General features: G+C 41.3%; 1 pseudogene; it reads left to right on the top strand.

The window, feature by feature from the left end:
- Positions 1-10: 10 nt before the first annotated feature.
- LOC128506928 (uncharacterized) lies at positions 11-13,080 on the top strand (annotated as a pseudogene).
- Positions 13,081-13,104: the final 24 nt, after the last annotated feature.

The raw sequence follows: 13,104 nt of genomic DNA, 5'->3' as shown, positions 1-13,104 counted from the left end.
TCTAGTTTGGATGTCGGAGTATCGGTACACATCGGTAGAGATCTTTCTTTGATTATTTTTCTCCAGGCTGTGATGTTGTTTGGTGCAGTGGCCAGTGCCAGTGATAATCCAGAAGAGTGAGTTACAATCACACACACACACACACACACACACACACACACACACACACACACACACACACACACACACACAAAGGTTTTCTCACTTAAATCACATGGTTAAATACCATTGGGTGAGCAAGGCAGATAATGCTTACTGCAAGTTTCTGATGCAGCGCAGTAAAATGTGTTTTCCTTCATCAGTTTGTGTATATCTGTGTGTGACTATGTGTGTTCCCCCCACAGTCTGTCAGTATCAGTACTACAAGGGTTCTCCTGTAGCGCAGTCCAGACTCTTCCACTGCAGAAAACCCAAGACCTAGTGAGAGCCTGTAGACCACGTGCAGGCAGAGACAAGGTCCTCCTGGAAGAGGCTCAGGTACATACACTCATACACTGTATTTGTTTACATTCTGCACATGGTCTGGAACAGCGCAATAAGTTGAGACTTAAACCTTCGAGGCTACATGAGATCCCGCACAAACTCGTTGTGTTCTGTGTTTCAGCTGGTCTGCATGTACAACTTTGTAAAAGATGATCCATCTTTTAGCTTTACTGATGTCCCCTCTGATTTGCTTCTGTACTACAGGTATGTAAGACAGTCACATACACATGTAGCAGGTCGTTGATGCGTACTGTATATATTGAATAACGTACTGTATAAGGGAAGAAGACAGCTTTACTTCTTTTGATTACTCCTCTGTGTACCAAAACGCACACTTCCCCTGCATTCAAACGTAAACATTTCAAGCATCACAGAATATGGTCATATCTTCTCTCTAATGCGTGTCTTTGTTTTGTAGCTATGAGAATATACAGAAGGAGACCTGCCAGTCATATTTCACTGCCCTGGGCCGTGCAGATTTTTCCATTCTTTCCTCTGTCCTTGACAAACAGACCATCCTGTTCAACGCTGCAAAGGACTGCCTGGTAAAAGATACACAGTAACATGTTCATAGACCAACACACTCAATATTAACACATTATTGTTATGTAAAGAAGACAAACTGGATAGGAACTCCACTGCCATCTCTCCTTAACATATCCATGCTTCACTGGTATGTCACCTGGATCAGCCAACAATTAACAACAACTTTTCATTCTCCATCCTATTTCCAGCTGTTCTCACTTCATCATTACTAATGCCCTGAATTTCCAACTCCTCTTCATCCACCCTTCTCTCTCTGGGGCATCCAACACACTCTCGTTTTTACTTCCTCAATTTTTTTTTTGCAGAGCTCAGTTCATCTGGCCAATTAGTAGAAATTCTAGCTTACTTCTTATTCCTGTTTGTCGAACCGCTTCCACACTGAGGCATCTGTCTCACATCATCTCTGAATTTTACACAACAGTCTTCTTCTTTTGGCTTCCACCATTATAATCTATCTTTCCCTTATGGTTTGTGAAACTGTAGGATATATCTGGTGTGAGTCTGACCAGGGATCAGGTGGCGATGCTGGGGAATATGGCTTGCACACTGGACGCCTCCTACATCCAGAACTCTGACCCTCTCATTTTGGAGAACCTAAAGAACTGTGGAGATCTATCTGACTCCCAGATAACTGCTGTACTGTCACTGCTCCTCAGTGGAAACACTGCTTATGGGTAAGACAGAGCTTGAAGAAAACAACTTTTCTGAACCTTCGTTACAATACATTTTTTAAATGAATCATTTTTGTATTATACTGTACATGAATAAGATCTCACAAACATTGATATTTTAATCAGCAATCCGTCAACGTGGAACGAGCAGACAGTGCATCAACTTGGCATCCTGGCTGTCTACTTCACATCAGACCTCTGCGACAAACTTAGCTTTGTATGTAAACATGTTCAGTTTTCATTTGGTGAAAAATGCTTCATTTGTTTATGGAATGTTAGATAAGTTTTACTCATTTACCCTACTGTCTGTGCTTATTGTTGCAGAATGTAAAGAGGGAGATCCTGTCAGTCCTGAGAGAGCAGAAGATCCCGATCAAGATCCTAAGGACATTCTTTACGAAATGCAACTCAGAAGATGCAACAGGTAACAGTATTCACAGTGTAAAGCACACTGAGATAGAGAGATATAGTTTCAGATTCTCTCCGTCCGTGACTGACTTCCTGTTCTGTGTGTAACAGTGAGCGACATCTCAGCGGTGACGATTTCAGATCCGTCGTTCCCTTTCGGCTTTAATTCCACCCAGTTTGATCTGTATCTGGACATCTCCGTCCTGCAGTACAACCTGGCAGCCATCACTGAGAAAGTGGTGGACATCAGCCTCCAGACTGTCATTCTGAAAAAGTTAAACCAGGTCAGCAGCACTGAATGCTGGAGTCTTTCACACTACAGGAAACAAGAGATTGTTTGTGTCATTTCAGTTATAGGATTCTGACCTTCCTGACAGAGTTGGGTTAAATGTGATATTGGGAGCTTGTTTGTTGTCCAAGTGTACTTCTGCCAAAACTGGGTTGTTTTTGCATTGAGAGTTGAAATTTTGTCTTTGCGTGTATGTTGCATTTCCCCAATTTGGATAGTGTGTGTTAATTGCTGATTTTGTGTCCATATGTAGATTTACCCATCAGGCCTTGATGATGGTGTGCTGCAGCTTCTGGGCTCCACTTCTCGTGTGGCCACTACAGATGACATCAGCAAGTGGAACATTAACATGATTGACACACTCTACTCTTTAATGGACCCGAACAATGGACCCTGGGACCCACACATGGTAAAGTGTGTGTGTGTGTGTGTGTGTGTGTGTGTGTGTGTGTGTGTGTGTGTGTGTGTGTGAGTGTGTGTGAGAGAGAGAGAGGATCTGTGATCCTACAGATCCTCATTTTCAGTGCTCAGACACTGATGTGCTTGCTACAAGAATAATGTTTGTGTGTTTTGTAGAGTCAAGCACTGATTATGAGGTATTTGAGCACGGAGGATCACTATCTGGAAAGTGCGGAAATTAACGCAATCGGTTCCAACATCTGTACTTTAAACGTCAGTGTACTGCAAACCATCACTGCTGAGAGCCTAAAGTAAGTACACCCTCGTAGGCACACCCTTCCATAAACATTGATGAACAAATGAAAGAAATTTAAGAATAAAATGAGTACAGTAGTTCTCACCTAGATTTTTTCATTATGCAGGACGGTCCTGTCTCCAGATCTGTCGTCATGTTCTATTGAACAAAAATCTGTTCTGTACATCATCGCCAACTCTTCATTCAGCAATGAACACAGCAATACCCTGACATTCTACCAACTCATAAGACCTTACTTGGGTAAAGCAGGCATCCACATTACAGACAGTATTAAACAAGCAAAGACATAAATTAGTTTTTTTTTTTTTTTAAACAGCAGTATTGGAAATGAATTGAAAGAATTCACATGAATGCACACACACACACACACACACACACAAAGAACTGGATTCTTTAAGATTTTTTTCTATCTATGTGTGTGTAGGTGGAGCTCCTCTGGAGGATATACAAGCTCTTTCTACCCAGAATATCATCATGGACATCAACACATTCATCAGTCTAAACCCTGCTGTTCTCAAGGTATAAAACATAAAATGAACAGAGGTTTGAGTTATTATACAGAGGTATCTTGGCATATACTGTAAATTGTATACATTCTGGAGGCGAGTTCTTAAGGTAAAATTAAGTATTTTCCCATTGCAAATAACGGAAATGCAAATAATCCATTCCAGCCACCAAAAATGTACCAATATTACCAATTTCCAACACTATGGTCATATTTTTGCATCTAAAAACAAGCAGAAAATTTAAAAAAGACATTGAAATAAAACCAAATATGAAATGAATAGACAATAAATCTCAGTTACTCTTAATTTTGTAATTTCTTTTGGCACCAGCTGCTTCAAAAACAAAACTGAAAGTGGTTCCCTTTTCTTCTTACTGCCATTCCTGCTAACATTCTTCGGGAGCGTGGTGCTATGTATTTATTAAATCCTGCAAAAAATGCAATAAACTAGGGCTGCAACTAACGATTATTTTGATAATCGATTAGTTGGGCGATTATGTTTTCGATTAATCGATTAATCGGATAAAACCTAACCGCTTCTTTAATTTGATATTTCGCTTATAACTATTTTAAAAAAAAAATCAGGGTGTTATTTATGTATAAACATAAACTTTTAAAAATGCAAAAGCCACATAAAGAGTTTAATAATCTTTAATTTTGACATTTTAAACCTTAAATGAAATGTAGTATATAATATATACAGTGTATATATATAAATATATATATATATATATATATATATATATATATATATATATATATATATACTCAACAAGAATATAAACGCAACACCCTTGTTTCTGCTCCGATTTTTTATGAGATGGACTTAAAGATCTAAAATTAATTCCAGATACACAATATTCCCATTTCTCTCAAACATTGTTCACAAATCAGTCTAAATGTGTGATAGTGAGCGCTTCTGCTTTGCTGAGATAATCCATCCCACCTCACAGGTGTGCCACATCAAGATGCTGATCTGACATCATGAGTAGTGCACAGGTGTACCTTATACTGCCCACAATAAAAGGCCACCCTGAAATGTTGGAGAGAAATGGTAATATTGTGTAACTGGAATGAATTTTAGATCTTTAAGTCCATCTCATGAAAAATCGGAGCAGAAACAAAGGTGTTGCGTTTATATTTTTGTTGAGTGTATATAGTTTAAAAAATACACTAATATATATTCAATTGATAAGATATAAACAGCTAAAATAATGTAATTTTGTATAATAAAATGATGTATGCATAAGTAAAACCACAGTAAATTACAAGTTAACTTTGTAGTGGACTATAAAAAAACTGTAGAAATGCAAAAATCTAATAGTCACAAATATACTGTTATTTGCATCGCTGAAAACCACAACAATCACTAAATGTAATATTCAGTTATTTGCAACGTGTAAATTAAACTAATCCGAAGTAGCGCCATTTAACTAATCACTATTGCTCATGAGGTGATTGCGCAATGTGATGCTAGCGAGTAGCACGTCAACAGATCGAGCGCGACTGTCCCGAAGTTAGCAACTTTTACACGATGAGATAGTTTTTACTGACCCTGCTGACGTTTCGCCATCCGTAACACCAACATGTTTTCTTTTTAAGGGTTCGTGCATGACATGCCGTGAAAGCTCTGTCTTGCATAGCGTGCAGGTTACCGTCTTCTTACAGGCGTTTAATGTAAATCGCTCCCATACCTTGGAGGACACGGGGCGCGCGCTTTTTCCTGCAGACGCTTCTGTAACCTCCATTGCGCGAGCGGCTGTGTATCTGTGCTTCTTGTGGTCGCGCGCCTCAGTGACGTAAGCAGCCCAACTAATCGATAACGGCATTCGTTGACAACGAATTTCATTATCGATAATTATCGATTTTATCGATTAGTTGTTGCAGCCCTACAATAAACCAACAAAAAAAAAATGTGTGAACTTGCTTCGCTTGGTTTTCCACTGATGCAAACAAGTTTGGAACGGCTCTCTGAAGTGCGCACAATGTAGCAGGCCCCCGATTCAGCTCGGTTCGGCTCGGTTCGGTCTCTTTTATGCCGAAAATGCTTGTTGTGCCGAGGCAAATTTCCTGCAAAATGTTTAGTTCTTAGGGCAAAAATACATGAGGCGGGGTGTTCGTATGCTAAGATACCACTGTATAAAGAAAGACTGTGGAGTAACTTGATGATGAACTGTTTTTGTGTGTGCCAGATGCTGAATGTGAGCACAGTAAGGGGTCTAATGGGGGTAAACATTGCGGAACTGCAGCTGTTTGAGAACTCATCAGTGGTTCAGTCCTGGGTGTCACAACAGAACCAGTCTGATCTGAATACACTGAATCTTGGCATCATCAACCACAACCCTTGTTTTGGTGTAGACAGGTGGGCAGTTTTACAGTATCAAGTGAAAAAGAATAAACTTTGTAGAAAATGTTTAAGTACAGTAGGTATGTACTATAATTCTTTTTCTCCACCCAGTCAACAACTTCATGGCGAGATTGCATCCGGAAATGTTTCTGCAGTGCTGTGCAATTTCAGCATTCCTGACTATGCCTGCTCATCAGTGAGTTCTCTAACAATAGAAATCACCTCTGCTCACGCTCAGTCCTGTTGTGTACAAAAGAAATTTTCTGTTTCCTTTCTTTCAAGGCTGTTGTTCTAACCTCTGATGATCTGGCCACACTGCTCACATGTGAACTATCAAGCAGCGTGATCTACTCCAAAGAAGCTTGGAGACGTTTCTTCCAGAATTTTGCTGGACCTTTGGATGAAGCATTGGACAGGTTTTCCATCATGGTATGACCATGTTATCGGTGCTGTGGTCAAAATGTACATTTGTGTCAAACAGTGCACTGAAGTTTATTCTCTTCCCTGTAGAACATCAGCAGCATTCAGTCTGACCCAAATATACTTGATGCCATCGGGGAGGTGATAATCAGTAACTTCAACACAGAACAGCTGATGAATGTCACATTTATCAGCAAGTGGTTCCAGGTCAGGCTAAGACCATTTTTGTCATCAGTGTCCACACACTTTCTCTCCAGCCTCAGTTCCAAGAACTTCAACTGCAAGAGCTACCAAGTTGTGTAAGGATGGACAGGGGAATGTCAGAACGCCACATGTGTACTTTAGGCCATGAATATGAAGTAATTCATGACAAAACCTGTTTTGTTTTCCTAAAACCTAGGGTGGAAGCTCTCAGTAGTCTAGAACCTCTCATGAATGAGGATCAGAAGCATTCAGTCTTCACTACCTTGATCTTTCCCTTTCTGTCAAGAGTTGACCTGCCAGGTACGTAGGCTACTTTAAAGTGCCCTTAAACAGAAAGGTGACAGTCCCAACCATGGTTAAATTAAGATAATTGACTACCTAAAGAAAATGCCCCAAGAGCCATTAAGGAATGTTTTGATGAATGTATCTAATGGTCTCTGATCACTTTAGATCCTGGCTGTGTTTCCGACACTTCTGGCAGCAATGACTGGCTTAAAATTAACCTGAGGATTTTCTCCGTTTATGCCTCCTTGGAGGATCTCAGAATTCTGAACGCGAATTTCTCCAGCGTGAGTAACATCACAGTTGCAGTAACTGCTCGTTTCTCTTGAGGTCGCAGTTCAATTCAATTCAAATCAATTTTATTTGTATAGCACTTTCAACAATTGTCATTGTCGCAAAGCAGCTTGACACAATCAAATGAATTATTAAATTCTGTATGGAATGTAAGTGTGCATGAATCAAGATGAGCAGATTGTCCCTGGTAAGCAAGCCGCGGGCGACAGTGGCAAGGAACAATCTCCCTGAGATGGTAAAAGAAAGAAACCTTGAGAGGAACCAGACTCAACAGGGAACCCATCCTCATTTGGGTGAAACAGAAAGCAGGAAGTGATCTGCATTTATACATTGTGTTAGATGGCAGGCAGTTCAGCTATAACAGTTGATGTTAATTGATGTAAATATGGAGTCCAGGTAGTTATTAGAGACAATTGCAATCTTGAACTATCGAGCAACCGCAGCCAAGTCAAGTCCTCAGAGAAACAGCTGTCAACAGCAGTTGAGACCAGAACCGTCTTTATGGTAGAGTGAAACCATCCCCAGACACCGGACGCTTTCCAAAGAGACACACAGGGCATCCATGCGACGAGATCTCCAACCAGAAGCGGGGCACCAGGATGGGTCAGACAGGTCCGGAGGGCAGAGGGAGTCTGGAACACTGGCAGCTCAGGAACGACATGTGTAGCTTAACAGAAAGAGGAAAGAGAGAGAGGGGGAGAGAGAGAAGAGAGAGAGGGGGGAAGAGAACAAAAGAGGGGAGAGCAGAAGAGGAGAGAGAACAGTTAGGTATGGTCGCAGTCACATAATGTATAATTCGATTGTATATTTAGTGTAGAGTGCAAGCAGAGACTCCGGCAGGACTAACTATAACAGGATAACTAAAAGGGAGAGCCAGAAGGAAACACAGACATGAGTGCTCCCTAAGATGTAAAGGAAACAATCATTCTAGCTGAATGCGGTCCTGTGACTAGAACTTCTGTCTTATCAGGATTAAGCAGAAAGACATTAATTAGCATCCAATCTCTTATGTCCTGAGCACACATTGCACAAATTTAGTAAGCTGATTTTTCTCATCTGGTTTTGCTGAGACATATAACTGTGTGTCGTCAGCCTAACAATGAAAACTAATACCATGTTTACGGATTATGTTGCCAAGAGGAAGCATGTATAGGGAAAAAAGCAGTGGGCCTAAAACCGAACCTTGTGGAACATCAAATTCCACTTGAGAGCATGCAAAATAATCACCATTTAAGTTTACATACTGATAACAATTGGTCAAATAGGATCTGAGCCAGGAGAGGGCTGTACTCTTAATTCCTACTACATTTTCCAATCTGTGAAGAAGAATCCCATGATCAATGGTGTCAAACGCTGTACTGAGGTCGAGTAAAACAAGCATAGTTACACAACCCTGATCAGAGGCCAATAGGAGGTCATTTACTACTTTAAGGAGTGCTGCTTCTATGCTGTGATGAGGCCTTAATCCTGACTGATAAGCAGTTGAGTATAGTAGTAAAAGATGGTCTCTGGATTTTGTTTGGGAGAATCGCTGCATCACTGTCCCTTTGCTTTCCATGTTTGTTTTCATCCTTCACACTCCTGCCATCGGAAAAAAGTTACCGAAGCATTCGGTTACACACGTCCAGACTGTACGTCCGCCTCAGATCAACTCAGCTACCTCAAAACATTGGGACTGGACTGATTAATCAACACAACCGCAAACGGATTGATCTCCACTACCAAACTATTGTACAAACCAACTTGTAAATGTGCTTTTGCACAATATTCATTACTTGATCTTTTTTGCACTAACTATTTTATTCCTTGCTGCTACTTACGGAACGTTTACTTTTTACCGTTTCTCCTCGCACTACCTCAACTCATTACCTCAACACCACAGAGTATTGTAATGTCATGTTTGTCGCACTGGCACTTTGTCGCTCTTGTTTGCACATTTGCACGTGCACTTTATGTTGTCTCTTCTTTGTAAAAACTTAGATAGTTCCCAGCTAGTCAGCTAAATAGGTCTCTTAGTTAGCTAGTTAGTTTTCCTGTTAATTTATGTTGTAAATTTATGTTGAATGTAGGACCTTGGTCCTGGACAAATGTTGTTTCGTTTCACTGTGTACTAACTTTATATGGTTGAAGTGACAATAAAGCCGATTTGACTTGACTTGACTTGACCTGGTGTGAACAGAATGTGTGACATGCATATTTTGTCCTGCAGGTGGCAGTATTAGGCTTGCTGTCCAGTGAGCAGAAGGCACAGTTCATCTTGCAGCCAGATTCAGGAGTGTTGGGAAATGAGTCTGTGTTTAGAGAGGTGTTCAGCAATATGGTGGCATCTTTAGATCTAATCCAACTTGGCAGCTTCTTCACAGCTTTCAACCAGACTTCAAAACAAGTGAGGATCTCTGTAGTCCACATCCAGGACACATTTTCTTTTGGATGCCACACATTTATTTTGTGCACAAGAATTATTAAAGTCCACATGTGTTCAGGCTGTTTACCCATATTGCTGTGTGTTTACAGATGAACTCGAGCATTTCTACAGCAATTTCCGAAATCATCCTTAATGTGACACTTTTAAATCTGGCACCAGACTTCCAAAGTTTCAGCCCAGAAGAATTTGCCCTGTGGTTCCAGACCTACCTTTCCTTCTTTCTTCCTGTGATTGGTCCAAACACCCTGTCAGTCATCCCCATGAACATCAGCGGTGACTCCTACAGAGAGATGTGAGCTCCTCCTCAACATGCACACACAGATCTATTCTATCTATTTTATTTGCAATTCATCATGATTTTTCTGTTGTTGTGTTCACAGAGTGATAGGACTTGATAATGTGTACAGTCACCTTACCAATACACAGTCCAACACTGTCTTCAATCACACACTAGACTATCTCCAGTACCAGTCGAGTCAAGGTGTGTGTGTGTGTGTGTGTGTGTGTGTGTGTGTGTGTGTGTGTGTGTGTGTGTTTGTGTGTGTTTGTTTGTTTGTTTGTTTTAAGTATGCATGCTCCAGCTTGTGTATTTGCTGACTTCGGCTATTTCTGTGTGCGGGCAGTGATCAGGAGATGCAATTGAATGTCATGCATTCACTGGTCTGGTGTTATCAGTCTAAAGTCTTTGTAGACATTTATTTATTCATGCATTTATTTTATTTGTGGCATATTTTGCTTCGCAGGCCTGAGATATTACAGCAGTGGGAGCTTCTTCATGTTCCTGAACCAGTTCTTCCGCAGTTTTGGATTCCCTAACCTGAAGGATTTCCTGTCTCTGATCCCAGCTGATCGACAGGCAGAGGTATCTCTGATCTATCGTACCGGTCCGATTGGTTAATTGCTCAGTAAAAGTTTTACGTTGCTGTCAGTAAGTTGCCCAAGTCCCCCTATGTAATGAGTGCATTGTCTCTGATCTGTGTCCTTAAGATTTTGGACTCCATCTCTGTGGAAGAACTCAGTGAGTTCTTGAACAGGCCAGATGCAGTCACTGATGGGGCTGAGCTCTGCACGCTCCTCAACAACTACAATATGACCAATCAGTACCTAGAAAGGGTATACCAGGGGTTATTTTATCCCCGTTTTAGTCCATGTGGATTTCCTGCCTTTATTTACTCTTGATTGACCTGATTGATGGAGCAATCCATGTTTCTCTCTACAGGAACCCGTTTTGTCCTCAGCTTTGGCCAGCCTCACGTTGGCCTGTGTCTGGCCTCAGGCTCTCAGGGCCTCTTCTCCAGCGGATGTAGAACAGTGGTTTGATTTCACACTGGTTAACTACCTTCCCTACCTCACCTTCCAACTCATCAGCTCCACCCAGCTCAGTGAGGCCTCCTGTCTATCATACAGGAAACTGTAAGTCTTTGTTGGATGTAGCATTACATAAGGATCTCAGCATCAACACTTCCCTCTGTCTGTTGGCTAAAATACTCTTGTAAAACCTGTATTAACGTGACCTCTGTTCATGTGTGTCTCATCAGGGTGTCTGTCCTCGGAAAAAACTACAACTTTTCTGCGACTAATTTTGCTCCAGCTGATGTGTACAGCTCTATAAGAGCATATCTGACCAACAATGGTAAGCATAATTAGAATAAGAATAATCTCTCTTTTGTCTCTCTGTACTGAATGGTACTGAACACTCATTTCTTATATTTGTGGGCCTCATAACTATAGCATAACTATGTGAATGTGTATGATGCAGATGGCAGGCCCCGCTGCTTTAACTCCTCAGATCCTCTTCTGAACTCCACTGCATGGTTTGCTGACAACATTGGATTCTTTATCACTTTCATCAGTCTCTCTGATCTGCATTCATTCCTATCAGGAAACATGGTAACATACACACACACAACCTCACACACCCATACCTAGATATCTGTAGGTATTCATGTTGGACATTTAGACATTTATACAAGTGATTGCTTCGGATCATCTTCATATACGGTATCTGTAAACTGTATTAAACAACACACACCCATTTTGTGTGTGTTTGGTATTGTGTCCTTCAGACAAGTGTGTTGCTGGAGAACTCAGAAAATCTTCAGCTGTTCAACAACTCTGGAATATCAGCCATCGTCCTCGAATACTACACAACAGAGTTATACACCCAGAATCCTGACTTCAGCCCACTCAGGTAACACACTACACTCAACACCACACACCAAGCTACTTATTTGATTTGTTTCTCTGTGCTGGCATTTATGAAAGTTGGTTTGTGTTCTCATAGATTGCCAGCTGGACTGCTGTGTCATTCTCCATCGTCCATGTTTGATGATCTTGGAGATTCAGATGTCCAGACCATCCTGAGGAGCATCAACAACTACTGCACAGCAATTACTCCAGAGGTGATGAATCAATAAGACCCTGTCCGTTCACCAGTCAATTATTCCGTAGTAGCGTGACTGACCTATAATTCTCTTCTCCCTTCAGGTCACAGCTGTGCTGGTGGCAAAGGTCCCCAACATATCTGCGTCCACCATTCAATCTTTGGGCAGCCAGTGTGTGGGCCTGACTGTGGGCCAGATAAGCTCCGTCCCCTCCAATGCTATAATCAGCTCTCTGTCCACACTCAGTAACATCAGTGGCTGGGACCAGGGCCAAGTGAACGCCCTCATCCAGAGCATCATTAATGCAGGCTTTAATGTAAGTGTACACTGCACACCTGGCAGCAATGTCGATCTACGTTACTGAAAGCAAGACCATGTATATTTACAGCGATTTCCACCTGTACATAACACAATTCTCTTGCTGTTCAAACATTTACCATCTCCTCCCTTATTGCATTTAAAAAACAAAAAAGTAAGGCTCTGTTTTTGTTTTTGGTTTGCCTCACAGGTCAGCAGTGCCTCCTCTCTGGTGTCCCTGGGAACACTCATCAGTGGTGTTCCTTCTGCAATCATCTCCAACATCCCATATTCTGAGATTCTGTCTCTATCCCAGAATCCAACATTCATCAATAACATTCTCTCAGCTCCAACTGTTCTGCAAGAGACATTCGTCCAGAAGGTATGCGCTCTTTCTCTTTTCCTATTCACCATGGATGTTTTACAGACATCTTGAAGTCCTGTCCAAACTGCAGAGAGACGGGGAAGCATGTAGAACTTAAACAGTCTGGGGAGACTATCAGAAAATGCCGACAATATTAAAGATTAATTCAATTTCCAGCAAATGTAGTTTTAGACAAAAAATGTAAAGAAACTGAAATATTGAAAAAAAATGTAAAGGTCTTCGACACTGTCTTCCAGATAATCTCTGTAGACCAAACTGAAGCGATAGCGAATGTTCCAGGGGGACTGGTGATGTATATCCCACTTGTTCTACTGACATCTCTGAGCTCTGAAGACATTTCACTCATCAACACCCAGAGCTGGAGTCATAAACAGGTAACTGAACAGACCCACATTGCTGGAGACATGTCAATCCCTATAGAGTAACACAGTATGACTGTGATCACAGCT

The sequence above is a fragment of the Clarias gariepinus genome, chromosome 18, assembly GCF_024256425.1.
Source record: "Clarias gariepinus isolate MV-2021 ecotype Netherlands chromosome 18, CGAR_prim_01v2, whole genome shotgun sequence".
Classification (NCBI taxonomy): domain Eukaryota; kingdom Metazoa; phylum Chordata; class Actinopteri; order Siluriformes; family Clariidae; genus Clarias; species Clarias gariepinus.
This window is presented reverse-complemented; position numbering and strand designations above follow the sequence as displayed.